The following is a 25,355-nucleotide window of genomic DNA, read 5'->3' as shown; positions in this document are numbered from 1 at the left end:
ATAGTTGAGCCTACTAGGAAAAAGACCATAAGACATAGAAAGAGAATTAGGCCATTCAGCCCATCCAGTCTGCTCCACCATTCCATAATGGATGATCCCAGATCCCACTCAATCTCACACACCTGCCTTCTCGTTGTATTCTTTAATGCCCTGACTGATCAGGAAACTGCTAACTTCTGCCTTAACTATACCCATTGTCTTGGCCTCCACCACAGTCTGTGGCAGAGCATTCCATAGATTCACGACTCTATGGCTTGAGAAGTGTCTTATAAAGCCTCAGCATCATCTCCTTGCTTTTACATTCATTTCCCCTTGAAATAAATGCCAACATTGTATTTGCCTTCTTTACCACAGACTCAACCTGAAAATTAACCTTCTGGGAGACTTGCAAGTGGACTTCCAAGTCCCTCTGCATCTCTGATGTTTGAACCTTCTCCCCATTTAGTTAATAGTCTGCACTATTGTTCCTTTTACCAAAATGCATTATCATATATTTCCCAACACTATATTCCATCTGGCACTTTTTTGTCCATTCTTCCAATTTGTCTAAGTCCTGTTGCAATCACATTGCTTCCTCAGGATGACCTACCCCTCCACCTATCTTTGTATCATCTGCAAACTTTGCCACAAAGCCATCAATTCCATTACCAAAATCCTTGAAAAGCAATATGAAAAGTAGCAGTCCCACACTGACCCCTGAGGAACACCTCGAGTCACTGGCAGCCAACCAGAGAAGGCTCCCTTTATTCCCACTCACTTCCTTCTGGCTGTCTATCCATGCCAGTATCTTTCCTGTAACACCATAGGATTTTATCTTGTTAAGCAACCTCACATGTGGCAACACACATAAAAATTGCTGGTGAACGCTGCAGGCCAGGCAGCATCTCTAGGAAGAGGTACAGTTGACGTTTCGGGCCGAGACCCTTCGTCAAGACTAACTGAAGGAAGAGCTAGTAAGAGATTTGAAAGTGGGAGGGGGAGGGGGAGATCCAAAATGATAGGAGAAGACAGGAGGGGGAGGGATGGAGCCAAGAGCTGGACAGGTGATTGGCAAAAGGGATATGAGAGGATCATGGGATGGGAGGCCCAGGGGGAAAGAAAGGGGGAGGGGGGAATCCCAGAGGATGGGCAAGGGGTATAGTGAGAGGAACTGAGGGAGAAAAAGGAGAGAGAGAGAGAGAGAGAGAAATTAATAATAATAATAATAAAAAATAAATAATGGATGGGGTACAAAGGGGAGGTGGGGCATTAACGGAAGTTAGAGAAGTCAATGTTCATGCTGTCAGGTTGGAGGCTACCCAGACGGAATACAAGGTGTTGTTCCTCCAACCTGAGTGTGGCTTCATCTTTACAGTAGAGGAGGCCGTCGACAGACATATCAGAATGAGAATGGGATGTGAAATTCAAATGTGTGGCCACTGGGAGATCCTGCCTTCTCTGGCAGACAGAGGGTAGGTGTTCAGCGAGACGGTCTCCCAGCCTGCGTCGGGTCTCGCCAATATATAGCAGGCCGCATCGGGAGCACCGGACGCAGTATATCACCCCAACCAACTCACAGGTGAAGTGTCGCCTCACCTGGAAGGACTGTCTGGGGCCCTGAATGGTGGTGAAGGAGGAAGTGTAAGGGCATGTGTAGCACTTGTTCCGCTTACAAGGATAAGTGCCAGGAGGGAGATCGGTGGGAAGGGTTGGGGGGGACGAATGGACAAGGGAGTCGTGTAGGGAGCGATCCCTGCGGAAAGCCGGGAGGGGGGGGAGGGAAAGATGTGCTTAGTTGGTGGGATCCCGTTAGAAGTGGCGGAAGTTACGGAGAATAATATGTTGGACCCGGAGGTTGGTGGGGTGGTAGGTGAGGACCAGGGGAACCCTATTCCTAGTGGGGTGGCGGGAGGATGGAGTGAGAGCAGATGTACGTGAAATGGGGGAGGTGCGTTTGAGAGCAGAGTTGATAGTGGAGGAAGGGAAGCCCCTTTCTTTAAAAAAGGAGGACATCTCCTCCATCTTGGAATGAAAAGCCTCATCCTGAGAGCAGATGCGGCGGAAACGGAGGAATTGTGAGAAGGGGATGGCATTTTTGCAAGAGACAGGGTGAGAAAAGGAATAGTCCAGGTAACTGTGAGAGTCCGTAGGCTTATAGTAGACATCAGTAGATAAACTGTCTCCAGAGATAGAGACAGTAAGATCAATAAAGGGGAGGGAGGTGTCGGAAATGGACCAGGTAAACTTGAGGGCAGGGTGAAAGTTGGAGGCAAAGTTAATAAAGTCAATGAGCTCAGCATGCGTGCAGGAAGCAGCACCAATGCCATCGTCGATGTAGTGAAGGAAAAGTCCGGGACAGATACCAGTATAGGCTTGGATCATGGATTGTTCCACAAAGCCAACAAAAAGGCAGGCATAGCTGGGACCCATATAGGTGCCCATAGCTACACCTTTAGTTTGGAGGAAGTGGGAGGAGCTAAAGAAGAAATTATTAAGAGTAGGGACTAATTCCGCTAGACAGAGCAGAGTGGTGGTAGAGGGGAACTGATTAGGTCTGGAATCCAAAAAGAAGCGGAGAGCTTTGAGACCTTCCTGGTGGGGGATGGAAGTATATAGGGACTGAACATCCATGGTGAAAATAAAGCGGTGGGGGCCAAGGAACTTAAAATCCTTGAAAAAATTCAGAGCGTGATAAGTGTCATGAACATAGGTAGGAAGGGATTGAACAAGTGGGGGATAAAACAGTGTCGAGGTATGCAGAAATGTATCAAATGCATTCTGAAAATCCAAGTAAATGACATCCACTCCCTCTCCTTTGTCCACCCTGCTTGTTACTTTCTCAAAGAACTCTTACAGACTTGTCAGGCAAGATTTCCCTTCACAGAAACCATGCTGACTTTGACATATTTTATCATTAGTCTCCAAATACCTCAAAAAGGAGAAATAACACTTATAACACTTAATAACACTTTCCCAAATACTGAAGTTAGGTTAACTGGCTTATAATTTCCTTTCTTTTGCCTTCCTCCCTTCTTAACAGTGGAGTGATATTTACAATCTTCCATTCCTCAGGGACCATGCCAGATCATGAGCAATGCATCCATTATCTGTAGAGCAACCTCTCTCAGGACTCTGGGATGTGATCCATCTGGTCCAGGTGACTTATTGACCTTAAGACCTTTGAGTTTGCCTAGCACTTTTTCCTTTGTAATAGAATGGCACTTATTCCTGCCCCCTGACACTCATGGATGTCGGGCACACTGCTAATGTCTTCCACAGTGAAGACTGATGCAAAATACCCATTAGCCTTTGCCTGAGCAGGCTCCAGCACAAGCTGCTCTAAAAAGCCATCTCATAGGCACTCAACAAATTCCCTCCCTTGCGATCCAACGCCAGCCTGATTTTCCCAATCCCCTTGCATATTGAAGTCCCCCATTATAATTGTATCATTATCCTTATTACATGTCTTTTCCAACTCCCTTTGTAATCTTAACCCAATATCTTGGCTGCTATTTGGAGGCCTATATATGATTCCCATAATGGTCTTTTTACCCTTGCAGTTTCTTAACACCACCCACAAAGATTCTAATTTCTCTGACCCTACATCACCTCTTTATAAATATGTAATTCCATCTCTTACCAACAGAGCACACCATCATCTATGCCTTACTGTCTGTCCGATTGATACAAAGCTTAGCCTTTGATATTAAACTCCCAACTAATGGCCTTCTTTCAGCCACAACTTAGTGATGCCCACAACTTCATACTGACCAATCTCTAATTGTGCCACGAGTTCGTCCTCCTTATTCTGAATGCTACACACATTTAAATACATTTAAGTGTACCAATAAATAACAATAAGCTGGATTCTGTCTAATCCTCTCACTCCACTGCCATGGTTTGCTGTTGCCCCCTTTACAATGGGCACTATGTCGCTACCAATGGCCTGGCAAAGCTGATCAATAATTCTCTGTTTCTACTCCCTCTCTGGTTTTGAACTATTGATGCTACATTAATGACATTCCAATCTGTTGCAATTGCATCTGAAGCATACCCGCCAATGTATCTGAGGCAACTTCCTTTAGTATTCTGCGATGGAGACTATTGGGCTCTGTGAATTTGTCAGTTGTTAATTCCTCCAGTTTCCTTATTAACATAGATTTCACTCAGTTCCTCTTTCACCGGTGCCTGTGTTCCCAATGTGTCTGGGTGGAGGTATCCATTTCCTCCTTTGTGAACCCAGAACTGAAATACATGTTTCATTTGATCCAACCCTTCTTTGTTCTGTTTACACAACTCTGACTGTAAAGAACCTACATCTATCTTCATCAATCTTGCTCTCTATGTGTATCTATAGAAACGTTTACAGTCAGTTTTTTTTGTTCTCTGCAAGCTTACTTGTATTTTTTACTTTCCCCTTCCTCATCAATTCTTTACCCTCATTTGCTGAATTCTAAATGTCCCAACCCTCAGTTTTGCTATATTTTCCAGTATTTACAATATAATTCCTCTCCTAAGACTGAATACTATCTCTACATTATTTTACAGTCCATGGGAGAATTATCTTTCCTGCTTTAGTTTTGTGCCAGACATAAATCAACAGTGCCAGTTGGTGCACATGCTCTTTCAGTGAATGTCCTTGTCAACCCTGTAACATTTCCCAAATCATCAACATTTTTAACGAGGTGAAAGAGGTGGTTGAAGAGATTGTGGAGACACTAGTAATGATCTTTCAAGAAGCACTAGATTCAGGAATGGTTCTGGAAGACTGGAAAACTGCAAATATCACTCCACTCTTCAAGAAGGGAGAGAGGAAGAAGAACGGAAACTATAGGCCAATTCATCTCACTTCAGTGATTGGGAACATCTTGGATTATTAAGGACGAGGTTTCAGGGTATTCAGAGGCACATGATAAAAAAAAGCCATGGTTTTCTCAAGGGAAAATCTTACCTGAGAAATCTGTTGGAATTCTTTGAAGAAATAACTAGCCAGAGAGTCAAAGGAGAATTGGGTGATGTTGTGTATTTGGATTTTAAGAAGGACTTTGACGCGGTGGCACACATGAGGTTGCTTAATAAGCTAAGAGCCCATGGTATTACAGGAAAGATTCTCACATGAATAAAGCAGTGGCTGATGGACAGGAGGAAAAGAGTGGGAAGAGGGGAGCCTTTTCTGTTTGGCTGCTGGTGGCTAGTGGTGTTCCACAAGGGTCTGTGTTGTGACCGATGCTTTTTATGTGATATGTCGATGAAGGAATTGAGTTCAGAGAGTTAGGTGCTAAATTAAAGGGCACGACATCCAGGGTTATGATCTCAGGATTGCTACTGTGCCACGTGCTAGTGAGGCCAGAGCTAGGAAGATTATACAGCTAAGGCGTTGGTGTAGGAGGGAGGGCATAAGATTACTGGATTTTTGGCTTCTCTTCCAGGAGAAGTGTTCCTGTACAGAAGGGACAGTGTGCACCTGGACTGGAGGAGGATTAATACTGGAGGTTTGATAATGCTGAACAGTGGGTTTTAAACTAGAGTTGCAGGGCATGGGAACCAGAGTGCCAGAACGGTTAGTGGAGAGATTGTGGAGGTAGATGTTGGTAACACCTCAGGCAAAGTCAGGAATCAAAAGATTGAGCATGGTGGGACTCGTGTCCTGAGCTGTCTATGTTTCAATGCAAGAAGTATCATAGGAAAGATCGATAATACTGCTGAAGATGAGGTAGCTGGTTTACAAAGAAAAGCAATGTGTAGTGAGGAGAACCTGATGATGGGGTAAAATTACAGTCACCAGGATGAGCTGCAATGTAAAAGGTGGAAAAAATCAAAAAGAGTGAATACAAGACTAAAGGGGTTATATTTGAATATGTACACTGTACGGAATAAGATAGATGAACTTGCAGCACAGCTGCACATTGTTGTATGATGTTGTAGGCATCACAGAATCATGGCTGAAAGAAGAGTTTAGCTGGGAGCTTAATATCCAAGTAAACACACTGTATCAAAAGGACAGGCAGGAAGGCAGAGGGAGTGGCATTGCTGTGCTGGTAAAAAATGAAATCAAATCATTAGAAAGAGGTAACATAGGTTCCGGTGACGTCATCGTCCAGAATGGCAGCTTAAATCAATAGCTCCTCTGGAAAAATCCATATTTTCCCCCGTTAATCCATCAAGTATAAGATCTTTCGAAAATATCTGAATTGATAAGGGGGAAAGAATGGAGAAAAAAGAATGGAGATGAAAAAAGCATCGCTGCGAAGCCTATGGATGAGGCAGGTGCAATGCACGGCCTCTCCTACACGTGTGCGTGGTGGCAAAGCTGACGCTGGGCATCGTTCAGACAAAGTGGCAAATATGATAAAAATTCTGGAAGAGATAAGGGAAGTCCAGAAAGATATAAAACAGCAACTCAATGATATCAAGTCAGAGCTCGCCAACGTCAATTAGAAAATAGCAGTGGCAGAGACTCAAATTGAGAAAGTGGAAGATCACATGCAAAATGTGGAATGGATAGTAAGTAAGACAATAAAAATCTTAAATCAACAGGAAAGTAAATTGCTTGACTAGGAGGGAAGATCGTGACGGAAAAATATTAGTATTTATAATGTACCCGAAGGAGCGGAGGGGTTGTTGGTGATGGAGTTTGTAGAAAAGTTGCTGCGGGAAGCGTTGGAGATTCCCCTGACTATGGAGATTGAAATTGAGAAGGCGCATCGTACGCTCGTCCCGAGGCCTCCTGGAGACAGAGAAAGTAAGCCGCGCTCAATAGTACTTAGATCCTTTCGATTCAAGAGCAAGGCGGAGATTCTACGAAGGGCTTGGGGTAAGAAGACGGTGTTTTAGAACGGGAAGTTAATATAGTTCAATCATGATTACCCCCCCGGTGGTCCTACAGAAACGGAAGGAATATTCCGAAACGAAATGAATATTAAAGCAAGAAAAGATTAAATTCCAAACCCTGTAGCCTGCTAAACTGAGAGTATTTTACGAAGGAGGGATACAGCTATATTAGACAGTGGAAGAGGCGACTACAGACATGAAGAACAGAGGGCTGCCCATTAGTGTGGTCAAACCAAGGGAAAGTCTGGCTGAGCAGTTATCCCGATCTGCTTGGGAAATAGTAAGAGAACTGAGAAAGCAGGGGACAGAGGAGGACAAGCGAAGGATATTAGAAAGGGACTGAGTTCTCCGAAGACAGCCCTCACCTCCTCCAGAACAGCCATAACGTTTGGCTAACTTTAAAAGTGCTGATAAACTAAACGGAAGCAAAAATAGACGGTGAAATACCTATCTCAAGAAATACATATTATAATGTGGATCTAATATTACTCAATTTTTTTTATTCCCTCATTCACTCCTTTTTCTCCACCTAAATGAGAATATATATATGGGAGGAATACACGGGGAAATTATTTCTGTGTAATGGACATAGATTTTTTTACTTACTTTTATAGGTACTGCAGCAGGGGCCCTCAACTCACAGGTAGGAGGGGCTATCCCCCACGGTTAGATGTTTCTCCTAGCTCAACCCAAGGTCATCTAGAGACCCCAGCCTTGGAATCACACCTTCGTTACCTTTTTTTTATTATTCGTGTTGCTTGGTTCTTATTTGTTCAGGGAGCAGATTGTTTAAGTTATATTCTGCAAATTTCAATAATATACTAACAGATAAATACACATGGCTAAGGACAAAGTAAAATTCATTTCTTTTGATGTCAATGGGCTGTTAAATCCAATCAAACCAAGTAAAATTCTATCAAAAATGAAAAAAGAAAAAGCCCATGTAGTATACTTACTGGAAACTCACTTAAGTGATAATAAGCATGGAAAATTAAAGAGAATGGGCTTCACTAATTTGTTTTTCTCCTCATATAAATCAGGACATAGAAGAGGAGTTGCTACTCTCATCTCAAGCAAGTTAAATTTTGAAAAAGTATTCAAAATAGGAGATAAGGAGGGCAGATATATTCTGGTAAGGGGAAATATAGATGGAAATCCAGTTACTTTATTGAATATATATGCATCCCCAGGAAGTGATATTAGTTTCTTCCAGAAAATTACTAATATTATGGTAACGGAAACAGAAGGTCTCTTGATATGTGGGGGAGACTTAAATTTACAATTACAACCTAAATTAGACTCTTCCAATAGAAAAACTTAGGAAACAAAGTCCTTATATAAGAAAGTTAACACTCTTTTTGAGGGTGTTGGTCTGACTGATATATGGAGGGATCTTTTCCCCGACAGAAGGGATTACTCTCATTATTCTGCCCCCCATTCCGTATATACAAGAATAGACTATTTCATAATATTTAGAAAAGATAAAGACAAAATAAACACCTGTGGAATTGGGACAATAGATGTAAGTTACCATGCACATACATATCTATCTGTTGATTTTGACTTACAACTAAAGAATACTATTTGGAAACTAAATTCAAGTCTACTCAATGACTCCTATTTTAAGGAACAAATTTTAAAAAATTGGTCTTTACTTAGAATTCAATGATAATGGAGAGGTTTCACTTCCCATTCTATGGGATACTCTGAAGGCTGTCTTAAGAGAGAAAATTATAGTGATATCTTCATATAAGAAAAAGATAAGGAATAAAACAGAGGATTTACAAAATAAGCTGAAGGAACTAGAAAAAAAACACAAATCGAGTTTGGCACAGGATACACTAAGGAAATTCTAAAAATTAGGAATGAAATTAATAGTTTGGCTACACAAGAAATTAGAAAAAAATTAATGTTTCTGAAACAGAGACACTATGAAAGTGGATCTAAATCTATGAAAATACTGGCATGGAAACTGAAAAAAAAAGCAGAAAATACAATTCATAGAATTAAGGATCCAAGAACAAAAGTGATAAAAAATAAGCTAAGTGTAATTCAAGAAGCTTTTGAAATGTTTTACAAAACTCTATATTCCAAAGCTCCAGGGGGAAGCATAGTCCAGATTGACACCTTCCTGAATTCTTTAGAGTTACCCACTTTAAGCAAAGAACAAAATAGAACAATGACTGCTGACTTAACTGAAGCTGAACTAAAAACTGCAATTAGTAGACTTAAATTAAACAAGTCACCAGGATCAGATGGATATATGACAGAGTGGTATAAGGAATTTAGAAATGAGTTAATTCCTGTTTTGCTCCCCACACTGATCTGGGCTCTAAGAAAGGCACAAATGCCACCCAGCTGGAAGAAGGCAATAATCTCAGCTATACCGAAAGAAGGCAAAGATAAAATGGAATGTGGGTCATTTTGACCAATATCTGTTCTTAATGTGGAGTATAGATTATTTACCTCCATCGTGGCCAAACGAGTAGAAGAGCTTCAACCCACACTGATACGTAATGATCAGACAGGTTTTATACAAGAACGCCAAACACAAGACAATATACGAAAGACACTTCACATTATGGATCATATAAAAAAAAATGAAATTGAAGCAATAGTGATAAGTGTGGACGCCGAAGAGGCATTTGACTCGGTTAATTGGAATTTTCTTTACAGAGTTTTACGTAGATTTGGTCTAGATGACACAATTATTAAAACTATACAGGCACTATATTGCAATCCTACTGCTAGGATTAAAATCAATGGATATTCATCTAATAGTTTTACCCTAGAAAGGGGCACGAGACAGGGTTGTGCATGGTCACCGCTACTCTTCGCATTATATCTGGAACCATTAGCTCAACATATCAAACAAAATGAAGATATCAGGGGAATCAGGGGAATTACTATTAAAGGGACAGCATATAAATTGGCCTGTTACGTGGATGACATTTTGATCTATCTAGGGCAACCAACATACTCTTTACCTGAATTGATGCAATCCTTTGAACAATATGGCCAATTATCAGGATACAAGATCAACATAGATAAAACCCAACTACTTTCATATAACTAAAGCCCACCAAGAGAAATTGAAAGTAGATATCCTTGGGCATGGCAAACAGAGTCTGTCAAATATTTGGACATCATTATGCCAAAAGATTTGGCAAAATTATCACAATGCGATTATCAGCCTATATATAAAAAAATTAAGGAAGATATAACAAGGTAGAACCTAATTCCTTTTCTTGGTCTCAGTTCAAGGATTGAATCTGTTAAAATGAGTATACTGCCCTGACTACTATATCTCTTTCAGACCCTACCAATAGAGATTAACCAAAATCAATTCAATGAATGGAACAAGATGCTATCAAGATCTATATGGAAAAGGTAAAAGGCCTAGAGTTCATCTCAAAACTTTGTAATTAGCCAAGGAAAAGGAGGGATGGGGCCTACCTTCTCTTAGAGATTACTGTTTTGCAGCACAGTTGAGAGCTGTGATATGCGGGTGCAACACATCATATGACACTCAATGGAAAAACATTGAGGAGAGGATACTTTACATCCCCATACAGGCAATTTTGGCTGATAACAACCTACAAAGTTACATAAATACTATTGATAACCCATGGGTGAAATGGACTCTTAAAATATGGAAAACTATTATAAAAGAATATAAACTAGAGAGAGACATTGCAATTCTTAAATGGTGTGCATATGACTCGGATTTTACGCCAAACAAACTGGATGCCAGATTTCAGGACTGGACAGCTAAAGGAATAACAGCTATTTGCAATATAATGAAAGAAGGAACACTGTTCAGTTTTGAAAAACTTATTAGAAAAACAAGACTTTTATCGATATTTACAGATGCGACAGTATGTTAATAGGACGGTTAAAAATGTAATCAAGGCAAGAACATGTTTGATAGAGCTATTTAGAAAAGTATATAATTCAGACAATGGTAGTAGAATAATTTCAAGCATGTTTAAGGGTTTATCAAATCTTAAAACACATTCAACTTCACACATTAAAACAAAATGGGAGAAGGAAGGAGGAATAATAGTATCTGAGGAAGAATGGACAATAATATGGAGGTATCAATGGAAGTGTACCAGTTCACGGAAATGGAGGGAGTTTGGGTGGAAAAACTTGATAAGATATTTTATTATACCCGCTCAGAAATCCCATTATTGTCACAATGGGGCGCTGGGAACAGACCCAAATGCAAGACAGAGACACTGAAGTACAAGGAACAGGACTTGACTAGAGTACAAGGAACAGGACTTGACTGAGACTGGACAAGGACCCTGAACCTGGGTCTTGCCTCGAGCTCGGACCCCGGAACCAGGCGAGGACATGACATGGCTTCAGGACAGGACGTGGTTGGGGACTAGAGGCCAGAGCTTGGAGACAAGACAAAGCTTGGACTCCGAGCCCGAGACTGAACAAGGACCTAGAACCTGGGTCTTGCCTCGGGCTCGGACCCCAGAACCAGGCAAGGACATGACATGGCTTGAGGCTGGGGTCTTGGGACTTGAGGCTTGGCTTGCGGCTGGAGGCTTGGCTTGAGGGATCCTCGAGGCTTGGGTTTTTGGAGCTTGGCTGCGGGATCCTCGAGGCTTGGGTTCTTGGAGCTTGGCTGCGGGATCCTCTAGGCTTGGGTTCTTGGAGCTTGGCTGTGGGATCTTCGAGGCGGGTTCTTGGAGCATGGCTGTGGGATCCTCGAGGCTGGGGTTCTCAGAGCTTGGCTTGGGTTCTTGGAGATTGCCTGCGGGATCTTCAAGGCTTGGGTTCTTGGAGCTCAGAGACAGACTGGGAACCGAACATCAACAAAGAGCTGGGACTTATCCTTCGACAAGCCGGGACTCATCTTTAACATGATACTAACATGAGACAGGACAGTACATAGACATAGAGCCAGGACTTATCCTAAGACAAGCCAGGACTCAACTTCATCTCCATACCAAGGTGGGACAGGTCCCTCCGTCAGGTAATGGCAGAATGGCCAGACTTACCCAACAGAGGCGAGGACAAGACAAGACAGATCCCCCTGCAGGGCAACGGCAAAACGGCCTGACTTACCCCATAGAGGCGAGGACAAGACAAGACAAGACAGGACCCTCCGCAGGGCAATGGCAAAATGGCCTGACTTACCCCACGGAGGCAAGGACAAGATAAGACAAGGGCCCCCACAGGGCAATGGAAAAACGGTCTGGATTACGCCATGGAGGTGAGGACAAGAGACAACACCAAAGAACGACAGACAAATCCATCTCTGCTCCGGGGTAGCTCCGAGTCTCAGTTCAGCCAGCAACCTCAGTTGGCTATAGAAACAGCTGGATCCCTACCTAGCTCAGAGTAGCAGGCAGCCACTCAGCTGGCCCGGGAAACAGCCGAATCCATACCACAAGGACAGCTCCGACTACCGACAGCAAGTCTCCAGGAAGCGATGGTTCTCCAACGTGGCATAAAGATGGCAATTGGCTGCTCTAGCCTTCCACTGGTAGATTGCTCCCAGGGGATCTGACAAAACAAACCAGCAGCTCACACTCAACCCCAAGGCTACTTATATTCCAACCCCAAGACGGGAATCAGGTGCTTGTGATTAACTCAAACAAGGAACAACTGGAAGACCCAGATTCCTGAGTCCACGGACCGGACCGTGAACCAGAATGCGGACTTCACGGACCAGACCATGACAATTATGATAGTAGCCTCCCTGTTTGCTGGAGAAATTGTGGAAATCAAAATGCAAACCATTATCATATTTTCTGGGAGTGCCCTGTTATCAAAGACTATTGGAGTGGGATACACAATGCCCTACAAGACATCTTTAAATGTGAAATACCCTTAGAAAGTGAGACCATATATTTTGGGTATATACCTCAAGAATAGTTGAAAAGAGATAAATATTTAATGGATATACCACTGGTGGCTGGTAAAAAGACCCTTACCAGGAAATGGCTATCACAGGAGAGCCCAACTTTAAATGTATGGATGGAAATTACAATGGACATTTACAAAATGGAGAAGATAACAGCATCTGTTAATCATAAGTGGGAACAATTTGATTCATACTTGGAAAACTGGTTTAACTACATAACACCTCATAGGCCTGATTTTATTCTCACAAGTCAATGAATATGTTGTAAAAAAAAAATCACTCCCTACTTAGTACATAGTTTTCTTCTTTTGATTGTTCTTTCTTTCCTCTCCTTTCTATAAGTGTATACCTCAGATAAATATTATGTGGAGATTTGTGACAAATATGACTATATGATATATATGTACAGTATTTGAAATACATCTTATGGAAATGTTTGGTGATGAACTTCAATACAAAATAAATTACAAAAAAAAAAGAAAGAGGTAACATCGGGACAGAAGGTGTTGATCACTGTAGATACAGCTAAGGAGCTGCAAGGGTAAAAAGATCCTGCTGGATGTTATACTCAGACCTCCAAACAGTAGTAAGGATGTGGCCTACAAATTACAATGGGAGATAGAAAATGCATGTTAAAATGGCAATGGAGGACTTCAATATGGAGAGATAATTGGGAAAATCAGGTTGGTGCTGAATTCTGGGAGAGGGTGGAATTTCTAGAGTGCCCTCAAGATGGCTTTTTAGAACAGCTCATGATTGAGCTTGCTAGGTGTTCAGCTATTCTGGATTGGATGTTGTACAATGAACCAGAATTGATTACAGAGCTTGAGGTTAAAGAACCTTTAGGGGTAAGTGATCATAATATGATTGAATTCACCCTGCAATTTGAAAAGGAGAAGCTAAAGTTCAATCCATCAGTATGACAGTGGTGTAAAGACAAATACAGAGGCCCGAGAGTGGAGTTGGCCAGAAATGATCAGAAAAGAATACTGTCAGGGTTGACGGTAGAGCAGCAATGGCTGGAATTTCTGAAAGCGATTCAGAAACCACAAGATATATAGATTCCAAAGAGGAAGAAGTATTCTAATGGAAAGATGACACAACTGTGGTTAACAAAAGAAGTCAAAGCCAACATAAAAGCCCAAGAGAGGGCATATAATAGAGCAAAAATTAGTGGAATATTGGAGGATTAGGAAACTTTTAAAAACCAACAGAAGACAATTAAAATGTCATTAAGATATTCGATAATATTAAAGAGGATACCAAAAGTTTCTTCAGATCCATAAAGTCTAAAAGAGAAGCGAGAGTGGATATCAGGCTGCTGGAAACTGATGCTGGAGAGGTATTAATATGGACAAGGAAATGGTGGATGAACTGAATAAATATTTTGCATCTGCCTTCACGGTGGAAGACACTAGCAGTATGGTGGACGTTCTAGGTGTCAGGAGTCATGAAGTGTGTGAAGCTACCATTACCAGAGAGAAGGTTGTTGGGAAACTGGAAGGTCTGAAGGTAGATAAGTCACCTGGATGAGATGGTGTACACCTTAGGGTTCTGAAATAGGTGGCTGAAGAGATCATGGAGGCATTAGTAATGATCTTTCAACAATCCCTAGATTCTAGAATGGTTCTGGAAGACAGGAAAATTGCAAATGTCTCTCCACTCTTCAAGAAGGAAGAGAGGCAGAAGAAAGGAAAATTCTTCAGTTAGGCCAGTTAGTCTGACCTCAGTTGATGGGAAGATATTGAAGTTGATTATTAAGGATGAGGTCTCAGGGTACGTGGAGGCACACGATAAATTAGGCTGTGGTCAGCCTGGTTTCCTCAAGGGGAATCTTGCCTGACAAATCTGTTGGAATTCTTTGAAGAAATAACAAGCAGGATAGACAAAGGGGAATTGGCTGATGTTGTGTACTTGGATTTTCAGAAGGACTTTGACAAGGTGCCACCCATGAGTCTGCTTGACAAGTAACAAGTCTATGTTATGACAGGAAAGATTCTAGCATGGATAAAACAGTGGCTGATTGGCAGGAGGAATACAGAGGGAATTAAGGATGCCTTTTCTGGTTGGTTGCCAGTAACTAGTGGTGTTCCACAGGGGTTTGCATTGAGACCAACTCTTTTTACATTATATGTCAATGATTTGGATGATGGAATTGATGGCTTTGTTGCAAAGTTTGCAGATGGTGCAACGATAGGTGGAGGGGCAGGTAGTTTTGAGGAAGTAGAGACGCTACAGAAGGACTTAGACAGAGTGGGAGAATAGGCAAAGAAATGGCAGATGGAATACAGTGTCGGGAAGTGTATGGTTATGCAATTTGGTAGAATAAATGCAAGGGTTGACTATTTGCTAAATGGAGAGAAAATACGAAAAGCTGAAGAGCAGAGAGATTTGGGAGTCCTTGTGCAGGATTCTCTAAAGGTTACTTTGTAGGCTGAGCCTTTGGTGAGGAAGGCAAATATGATGATAGCATTCATTTCAAGAGGACTATTATATAAAAGCAAGGAAATAACATTGAGGCTTTATAAGGCACAGGTGAGGACACACTTGGTATATTGTGAGCAGTTTTGGGCCCCTTATCTTAGGAAGAATGTGCTGAATCTGGAGAGAGTTCAAAGGAGATTCACAAAAATGATTCCAGGATTGATGGCTTATTATATGAAGAGCACTTGATGGCTCTGGGTCTGTATTTACTGGAATTCAGAAGAATGAGGGGTCACTCATTGAAATCAATTGAAAGGAGAAAGGCCTTGATGGAGTGCATGTGGAGAGGATGTTTCCCATGGTGGGAGTGTCTATGAGCAGAGGACGCAGTCTCAGAATAGAGTGGCATCCTTTCAGAGTGGAGTTGAGGAGGAATTTCTTTAGCCAGAGAGTGGAACTCTTTGCATAGGCAGCTGTGGAGGCCAAGTTTTTTTGTATATTTAATGCAGAGATTGATAGATTTTTGAATGGTCAGGGCATGAAGGGATATGGGGAGAAGGCAGGAGATTAGAGAGGAAAATTGGATCAGCCATGATGAAATGATGGAGCAGACTCAATGGGCCAAATGGCCAAATTCTACTCCTGTACCTTGTGGTCTTATGATCTGGCCACGCAGTTGGAAGCATATAAAGAATAGAGGACTGAGGACTCACCATTGAAGGGCTCAATGTTGCGGATAATCTTGGTGAAGGTGTTGTTGCCAGTCTTTACTGACTGCAATCTGTCAGTCAGGAAGCCAAGGATCCATTTACAAGGAGAGCTGTCCAGTCCCAGGTCTAAGAGTTTGGAGATGAGTTTATTTGGAATTAAAGTTTTGAAGGCAGAGCTGTAAATATATAGCAGGTTTACATACAGTTATCCAGATGCTCTGGACATGCCATCTATAAATTTGCTGATGATACAACCATTGCGGGCAGAATCTCAGATGGTGATGAGAGAGCATAAAGGAGTGAGCTGTACCAGCTAGTTGAGTGATGTGCACCTACAACCTTGCACTTAACGTCAGTAATACTAAAGTGTTACAAGATGTTCCCAACCACACCAGTGCCTGCGGTTTAGACGCTCTAACTCTCCACAGTAGGGATAGCTGGCATGGCCCCTTTAATGGCTCAGGACCATTCTGCTAATTGGCAATCATGTTTTGGGCACCAAGAGTTGAATATTTAAGGATCACCTGAAAAGTAGCCTTCATGATCTCTTCTCTGACCAGGAGAGGCCTCGCCTGGGCCACCGCGCATAGGGAATGAAGTCTGGAAATTTGAGCGGATTCAGAGGAATTTGTGGCCACCATGAGAAAAGTCTTTTATCATCCCTCTGGTGCAAACAGAGCCTCAGACATCCTGATGAAGCTGCATCAGGAAAGTCTGTCAGCAGCTGACTCTGCTATTGAGTTCCAAACTTAGACACAAGAGGGTGGTTGGAATGGGAAAGCCTTGGCCACTCTACTACCATGGACTCCGAGATGAACTAAAGGATGTCTTCGCTTTGGAAGAGTCAACAGGGATCTTAGAAGTCCTCATCGACCAGCTCATCTGCCTTGACCATGGTCCGTCAGAGTATAAGAGGGACTACATTATGAGGCCGAAGAGGGCTAGCCCGAGACTGGTCTCAAACCATTGCGGTTCCACCCACCTCCCACCCTGACCTCAGACCAGGACCAGCCTGTTTCCTGCTCTGGACTCTGTCGAGCCCATGCAGATCAGTTACATGAGGCTCACCATCGATGAGAAGCCCTGGCTTCTGAATCATCACTGCTGCTATTACTGCGGGGAAGCAGATCACCTACACGCCAAACATCCAAAGCTGTAGCCATTTGGAGAACCACTGAGACCATCCAGTATGAGGAGGATTATGACAGTAGCAGCTACTACTCCCAATCCCATAGATTCTGGTTTGGTGCTGAAGGCGGAGCTCATCAGGGCAAGAACTTGAGGCAGGTGAAGGGTTTTGTGGGCTCTGGGGCACTGGGTAATTTTCAGCACTTAGGAGCTGCCTGTCAGCTCAACATAGGAGAGTTGAGCCAGCTCATGCCCGCAGCTGTCTTGGACAGTCATACACTAGGTTCTGGGCAGATTCAGGTAATAGACTGTGGATTTGCAGATGAGGATAGGGGATCATGTGGAAGACATTAGTTTCTACATCATTGACTCACCACTCATACCCTGATCCTCAGGTACCCTTGGCTGTCCCAGCATAACTCATCCATGGACTGGAGGGAGGGGAGAATCAATGCTTGGTCTAGTTATTGTAACAGGGCATGTTTGCACTGTGGTGTTCCTAAGGGATCCAGCCACTAGGTCCCATCTGAAGGGAAGATTTCCAAATGCAGGTTTTTGGAGCCTGTTCCTGGGGGTGCCAGGAACATTTGTAACACCTTGTTGCTGTTGCCTGAGGATACGACAGAGTTGGGTGAGCCGAGGGAGAAGAGCGGAGGTTGGTTGAACCATACCATCCACCAAGGAGCCTCAGGAGTCGCCTTTGAAGGGGAGTTCTGAAGAAGCTGCAACACGCAGGCGGGTCAAAGTATCTTCCATGTACAAGGACTTGGAAGAGGTCTTCAGCGAGGGAAGACCTCGACTCTTCTATCACACAGATTCTACGACTGTGCTATAGATCTGCTGGCTGGTACTTGTCTTCCACATGGTCAACTATACGTGCTCACAGGTCCAGAGAGAAGGGCAATGGAAGAATATATAAAGGAAGCTTTTGCTATGGGATTCATTCAGCATTCCTCCTCACCAGCGGCACAGGCTTCTTTGTACAAAAGAAAGATGGGAGCCGACAGCCATGTATTGATTAGAGGATTAAATCTCATAAGTCATTAGCTGTTACCCACCCCCCACCCCTTCCACTGATGAACACTGCCTTTGCGATCCTGCAAGGAGCAAGAGTATTCAGAACTAGACCTATGGAGTGCATACAATCTGGTCTGCATAAGGGAAGGCAATGAGCGGATGACTGCATTCAATACAACAGGGCACTATGAGTACCTGGTTATGCCCTTTGGCCTTGAGAACACCCCAGCAGTTTTTCAGGCCTTTATAAATGACGTACTCTGGGATACTTTCCATGAGTATGCCTTTGTCTATTTGGATGACATCCTAATCTTCTCAAAGTCCATTGAGTTGCACATCATTCATGTCATGGACAATGGACTTTGTAAAGTTGGAGTAGTCTGAATTTCACATTACAACCTTTTCATTTTTGGGTTTCACCTCCAACTTCCATCTCAAGATGGATCCTATGAAGACCCAGGCAGTCAGAGATTGGTCACAGCTATCCAGAGTCAAACAAGTCCAACAATTCCTGGAGTTTGCTAGCTTTTACCAGAAGTTCATCAGGAAATTCAGTTCGGTGGCAGCTCTGCTAACGGCTCTAACTAAGAGACTCACAGGCTCCTTCATCTGGACTACTGAAGCGGAGGCTGCTTTTGCAGAATTTAAACAGCAGCTTACATCAGCTCCCTTCCTGGTGTCATCTAACCTGGACCTTCCCTTCATCATGGAGGTGGACACCTCTGACGTCTGAATGGGTGCAGTGTTGTCTCAACAATCACCTTCAGACAGTAAACTGCATCCGAGTACTTTCTTCTCCAGCCAGCTAGCCCTGGCAGAGAGAAACTATGGCATCGGGAATCGGGATATTGGGGGAATGGTGTCACTGGCTTGAATGGAGAGGGGTCGCCAAAAACCCTTTAATTGTCTGGACAGACTACAAGAACCTGGCTTATATTCAGGGGGCCAAGAGACTGAATTCCAGGCAGGTCAGGTGGTCTCTTCTCTTCAACCATTTTAACTTTGTCTTCACCTATTGACTGGGGTCAAAGACACAAACACCAGACACCTTGTCCCGTCCTCCACCTGTTCTGGACAGACCATGGTGGCAAGTTGCTCCTAAGGAAGGAGCAACTTGCCACCATTTTGCCCCAAGCAAAGGTGATAGCACTAATCCTTTGTGGGATTGGTGAGCAGGTTAACAAGGCTGAGACACAAGGGGAGTCTCCTGAGAATGGTCCTCCGGGTGGACTTTGACCCAAGTTCCGTCAGGTCACAGGTACACCAGTCGGGACATTCATTGAGAATAACCGCTCACCCAGGGATTACCAGGGCCCTCAATTTCCTTGCGGGTACTGGTGGCCCAGAATGGCAAATGACATTTGACAATACAAGGAGTGATTGATAAGTTCATGGCCTAAGGTAGAAGGAGTCAATTTTAGAAAGCCTAGCACATTTATTTTTCAACATAGTCCCATCCTACATTTACACATTTAGTCCAGCGGTCGTGGAGCATACGGATCTTGGACCTCCAGAAAGTGTCCACAGCAGGGGTGACTGATAAGTTTGTGGCCTAAGGTAGAAGGAGATGAGTTATTAACTTCAAACTTTCTGCATAATCACTCAGAGCACTGAACTGCACGTGCATATATCTCACATATATTCTATCTCCCGGCTTAAACGGATGCACGTTACCTTCAGTTAAAGGTGCCTGGGCTTGCCGGACCCACTCATACAATTTCCCTGCCTCCTGACACAATGCTTGTGCGTATTTCAGTGTCTTCTCATCACTTCATATAACTCATCTCCTTCTACCTTAGGCCATGAACTTATCAATCACCCATGCTGTGGACACTTTCTGGAGGTCCAAGATCCGCATGCTCCATGACCGCTGGACTAAGGGTGTGAATGTAAGAGGGGACTATGTTGAAAAATAAATGTGCTAGGTTTTCTAAAGTTGACTCCTTCTACTGTAGGCCACAAACTTATCATTCACCGCTCGTACATGCCAGCATCTGAGGTGTGCATGTGGAACAAGGAGCCCCGTACCAAACTCAAGGGCTCCTCCATCCTCCACCTGTTCTGGACAGACCATGGGCAAAAACCTCCATGGACCTCCACTTCCACAGGTGTTGTGGATAAATTTCAGGAGCAGCAGACAGAATAGATCAGGCTGAATCAAAGAGTTGTTTCAGACTAAAGGATTTTGTTTACAAGATATCATGGAGAGCCCAAGCACCTAAAAGTGGGATCTTGGGACTCTGCTTAATAATAGAGTACACGCTTATTTACACCCCAAACGTACGTGACAAGAAGCACTCAAAGCTGTAAGGAGGAAACTAAACTACAATTCTACAGAATAGTGAAGCTGCACAATATGTCCTTGGGATGTTATACATTTTCTTAAGTGTTAGCTCTCAGGACAGTATATCAGGCTTTCCCAAACGCAGACATGCGATGATTCTTAGAACAAGGAAGCTGAACACCTACACTCTGTCTGCCAGAGAAAGCAGGATTTCCCAGTGGCCACACATTTTAATTCCACATCCCATTCCCATTCTGATGTCTATCCACGGCCTCCTCGACTGTAAAGATGAAGCCACACTTAGGTTGGAGGAACAACACCTTATACTCCATCTGGGTAGCCTCCAACCTGATGGCATGAACATTGACTTCTTTAGCTTCCACTAATGCCCCACCTCCCCCTCGTACCCCATCCGTTATTTATTTATATACACACATTCTTTCTCTCTCTCCTTTTTCTCCCTCTGTCTATACCCCTTGTCCATCCTCTGGGTTTTTCCCCCTCCCCCTTTTCATTCTCCTTGGGCCTCCTGTCCCATGATCCTCTCATATCCCTTTTGCCAATCACCTATCCAGCTCTTGGCTCCATCCCTCCCCCTCCTGTCTTCTCCTATCATTTCGGATCTCCCCCTCCCCCCCCACTTTCAAATCTCTTACTAGCTCTTCCTTCAGTTAGTCCTGACGAAGGGTCTCGGCCTGAAACGTCGACTGCACTTCTTCCTAGAGATGCTGCCTGGCCTGCTGCGTTCACCAGCAACTTTGATGTGCGTTGCTTGAATTTCCAGCATCTGCAGAATTCCACGCGTTTACGTTTATAAGCACAGACATAGTTCTTTTTTCCATTCCGTCTACAAAGCACATTTCAGTCACACAGTGTACATTAGTCACAGGTAAGTGATTACAGACTTTGAATTCACATACCAGAAGAAGGTCATTAACCCCTTAACGTCCATCACAATGCCTTACTAGTTTTCTTCCACAGTTCCCTCCTTGTTAATCTTCTAGATTAACATTTCTTACTGTGGTATTTCCTCCTTTTCCTCATAAGAGGAAGGGTCTTTCTTTCTCGGGGTACACCTCTTCACCCCACCAGTGCTCCTTGATAGCTTTATCTTTTACCATCTGGGACATCATCGGGACACCCTCGGGGCCGGACAAAGTCCTCTTTATCAACTGATAACAGCACAACCTCAGTGCTCCACATACACAGCACCCTAAAACACATATCATTACCACTATAAATATTCCATGCGTTATCCAGCTTCCCCAGACAGAAAACCATCCCCGTAATCCTTCCCACCGAGATCCTCCACTGTTAAAGCTTTCGAGCTGTTCTCCCACCTTCCTGATCTCCTTAACCTTCTCCATAATGTGCTGGCCTAAATCAGTTATGTTTTCTGTGGCATCGGAAATATAAGTACAACATTCCGCTTCGTCATAACTATCCTCTTTTTTTCCCCGTCTCCCGTGACTTTGACAGTCTACAGGCGCACACCTAGCGAATGCGTAGTTGTACGACACAATGAACTATCACCGCTAAGCAGATCAGGGCAATGAGGCCGTAAAAGAGGGGCTGTAGCCAGGAAAATATTCCTTCAATCCCACCCCCAATATGATTATTACCACTACTTCCTTCATGTTAGTCCCCTATTGAGAATATACTTTGTTAATAATCAGACACTATGTATATAACATGAGGTGTAGGTTAAAATAGGTTTATGTCGCAGTCTCTCAATAACACTTTGTTCTTGGTTCTCAGCGCCGTTCCTCTCTCTCGGGGAAGATGTCACTTGTTCGGTGTTTCATTTCGTCCTCGTCGTGGTGCAACTTGCACCTGCTGGCATGTATTCAGTCAGGGTTCTCTTTCACCTTAACAGCTATATGGGTTGTCAGCAGCACTAGGTAGGAGCCTGGGAGAGAAAGAATCTCTATTCATTGATCTCACATATATTCTGTCTTCCGGCTTAAACAGATGCACGTTACCTTCAGTGAAAGGTGCCTGGGCTTGCCGGACCCTCTCATACAATTTCCCTGACACAATGCTTGTGCGTATTTCAGTGTCTCCTCATCTCTTCATATTAGCGCTACCTTCTCGATAGTTCTGTTATCCCTGGGGCGTAACATTGTAGGGTGATGGCGCGCTGCATCTCTCCTTTGCCCATGTGAGCCTGGCCATGTGCCAGGCGAGCCGGGTGCAAAAGTAAACTATGCGGGCACAATACTCGGCCGTCTGGGTGATGCTAAAGCCCGGTACTCTGGTAACATGCAAATTTGCTCCAGGCACATGTCTCTTGCTATGAGGCAAAATTTTGGGCTTCCTGCAACTGCTGGACGTCAATACACACAGGGAGCTCCTTCCCTCCCGATTCAGCCCGAGGGGTCTGTAGCACAGGTTGTCGCTGAGGGCCCACCTGTTTTGCTACCGTCTTCAAACCGATTCACTTGGAGACCTCATTCTCTGCTGAGGTGTGCGCCTCGCACTTAATTATTACTAAAGTCTGTGGCAACTGTATAGCTTCTAAAAGGTTCAGTACGAAGGAGGCGTGTTTAATCGCTTTCCCCGAGGAGGTTATAAATTCTCTATTTTTCCACAATTGCCCAAAGTCATGTGCTATCCCAAAGGCATAACGTGAGTCGGAATAAACATTGGCAGCTTTTTCTTCGGTCAAAATGCAAGCAAGCTCGGGTAACGGCATAGAGTTCTGCCGCCTGTGCTGATGTTCCTATTGTCAAAGCATAAGCTTCTACTACCTCGTGAGGAGTTACTATAGCATACCCTGCCAGCAACAGATCATCCCTTGGGCAGAGCAAAGAGCCCTCTGTGAAAATGATTAAATCAGGGCTATCAATAGGTTCGCTTCTCAGATCTGGTGGGGGAGTAGCAGTGGCTTCCACTGCGAGCAGGGAGTCATGGTCAACCCCATCCTGCTCTGCAGGTGGTAACGGAACAAAAGTAGCTGGATTAATAGCCGAAAATCTTTTGTACGTACAGTTGGATCGAGAGAGAGGAATCACCTCATAACCTGTCCTTTTGGCTGTGGTAAAGTGCTGAGTAGCAGCTGAATTCAACAGCAGCATTACGGTATAGGGCACTATCACAGTACACGGGTGATCCAATACAATAGGAATAGATTTTTCTATCATTACATTTAGGTCATGGAAGGCGTTCTCTCTTTCGGGTGTCCAGTCCACAATGAGGGGCTCCGTTTTCAATGTAGCAGATCGCATTACTGTATCCCTCTCGCGGTATTCGGGAATCCACCGTCGACAGTGCCCTACCATGCCCAGGAAAGAAAGAATGTCATTTTTTGTTTTGGGGACTGGGATCTTCTTTATTGCTTTTATCCGATCCCTTCCCAAACTTCGCCAACCTTTACTGAGCTGGAATCCAAAGTACTGGACAGTCTCTTGGCAAAACTGCATTTTCTCCACAGACACCCTGTGCCCTCTTCTCGCCAAAAGTTCAAGGATTGTTAAAGAATCTGTCAGACATTGTGGCCCTGTAGCAGAAGCTACAGTTGTCTGCATACTGAATCAGCGTGGAATATTCAGACAGCTGGCATTCGGCCAAATCATTTTTAACTGCGGGGCTTTCGGTATATCCCAAGGGCAGACGTGTCCACGTATATTGCTCATTCTTATAAGTAAAGGCAAATAAATAATAGCTATCCTCGTGCAAAGGTATGGAGAAAAATGCTGAGCACCGATCGACTACAGTAAAGGTACGAGCTCCCGCAGGTATAGAAGTAAGCGTAATGTTGGTGTCCGGCACCAGCGGAGCTATAGGGATGACTATCTTATTAATAGCTCTTAGGTCCTGCACAAAATGCCACTCATTTCTCCGGCCCGTTTTTGGGATAGGTAATATAGGGATGTTACACAGGCTTTGTGTCTTCACCAGCACCCCTTGCTGCAATGAGTCAATTACTGGAGTGATACCTTCTTCAGTTTCAGTAGTTATACGGTACTGTTTAATACAGGGCAGTGGCACATTCTTTTTTAAAGTACCTTTATGCTCCGGAGCAGTTTGGGCCTTTCCTACATGATTTTTATGTTGGGCCCATAGGTTCCCTGTACCCGCTCTAAGGTTCTAGGGGGAGGTAGCGGGTCTTCTGCTCGTGGTTGTTGCTTTTCAAAAGTTGTTTCCCAGCTCTTGGACTTTAACATATTTCTCCCCTCCTTTTCGTTAAAGAATTCTATTCGGTCCCAGTACCGGCAGAGTTATAATACAAACAGCCTTGGTTTCTTTCGCCAATCGTTTTATCATCGTCCCGATATCTTTAGGCTTTGCTGGTGGTTTTATGGCCACTGTCAAATAAGGCATTGAGGTCGGAATCTTTTTTTCCTGATCTTCCACTAAGTCCACCAGGAGCCCCAATCCCTCGGGACCAAAATACACATACGGTGTTGCCTTCAGCTTTACCATTTAAGTCAGGGTGTACAGCCTGATCATAGTGCGGGTCAGTTAGTGAAGTGTAATAGACCGTGCAAAGGAGATGCTTCTTTCCTCGGCTGTTATTATCAAGTATTGCAGATTTTGCATGTAGAGGTTGGCTCGTCCTATCGATGTGTCATACAGTCTCTGAACTTGCCAAGCATAGAGATTACTATCCAGCTGCCAACAGTATAATATGGGTTCTGAACTGTCCTTTTCTCGCCCATTCATTAATTTTAGCATTTGAAGGACCCTAATTTGAGGAAGTTCCATGTATACCTTCAGCTGTATATGTCATAAAATGAGGCACTGGTAGCAGACCCAAATGCAAGACACAGACGCTAAAGTACTAGGAACAGGACTTGACTAGAGAGCTGGGACAAGAACACAGACTTGGGCTAGGACATTGGACACAGGCTTGGGCTAGGAAAGTGGAACCAGGAGAAGGAACAAGGAACTAGGGGCCTGGGCTTGGACTCCGAGCTGGGTACTGGACAAGGACCCAAAACCTGGGTCTTGACTCGGGTCAGACCCCGGAACTAGGTGAGGACATGACATGGCTACAGGACAGGACATGGCTTGGGTTCTTCGAGGCTTGGGTTCTTCGTGGCTTGGGTTCCTCAAGGCGAGGACATGACGAGGCTTGGGTTTCTTCGAGGTT

Source organism: Mobula birostris, chromosome 5 (assembly GCF_030028105.1).
Source record: "Mobula birostris isolate sMobBir1 chromosome 5, sMobBir1.hap1, whole genome shotgun sequence".
Classification (NCBI taxonomy): domain Eukaryota; kingdom Metazoa; phylum Chordata; class Chondrichthyes; order Myliobatiformes; family Myliobatidae; genus Mobula; species Mobula birostris.
The sequence above is the reverse complement of the archived record's forward strand: the minus strand, read 5'-3'. Positions refer to the sequence as shown.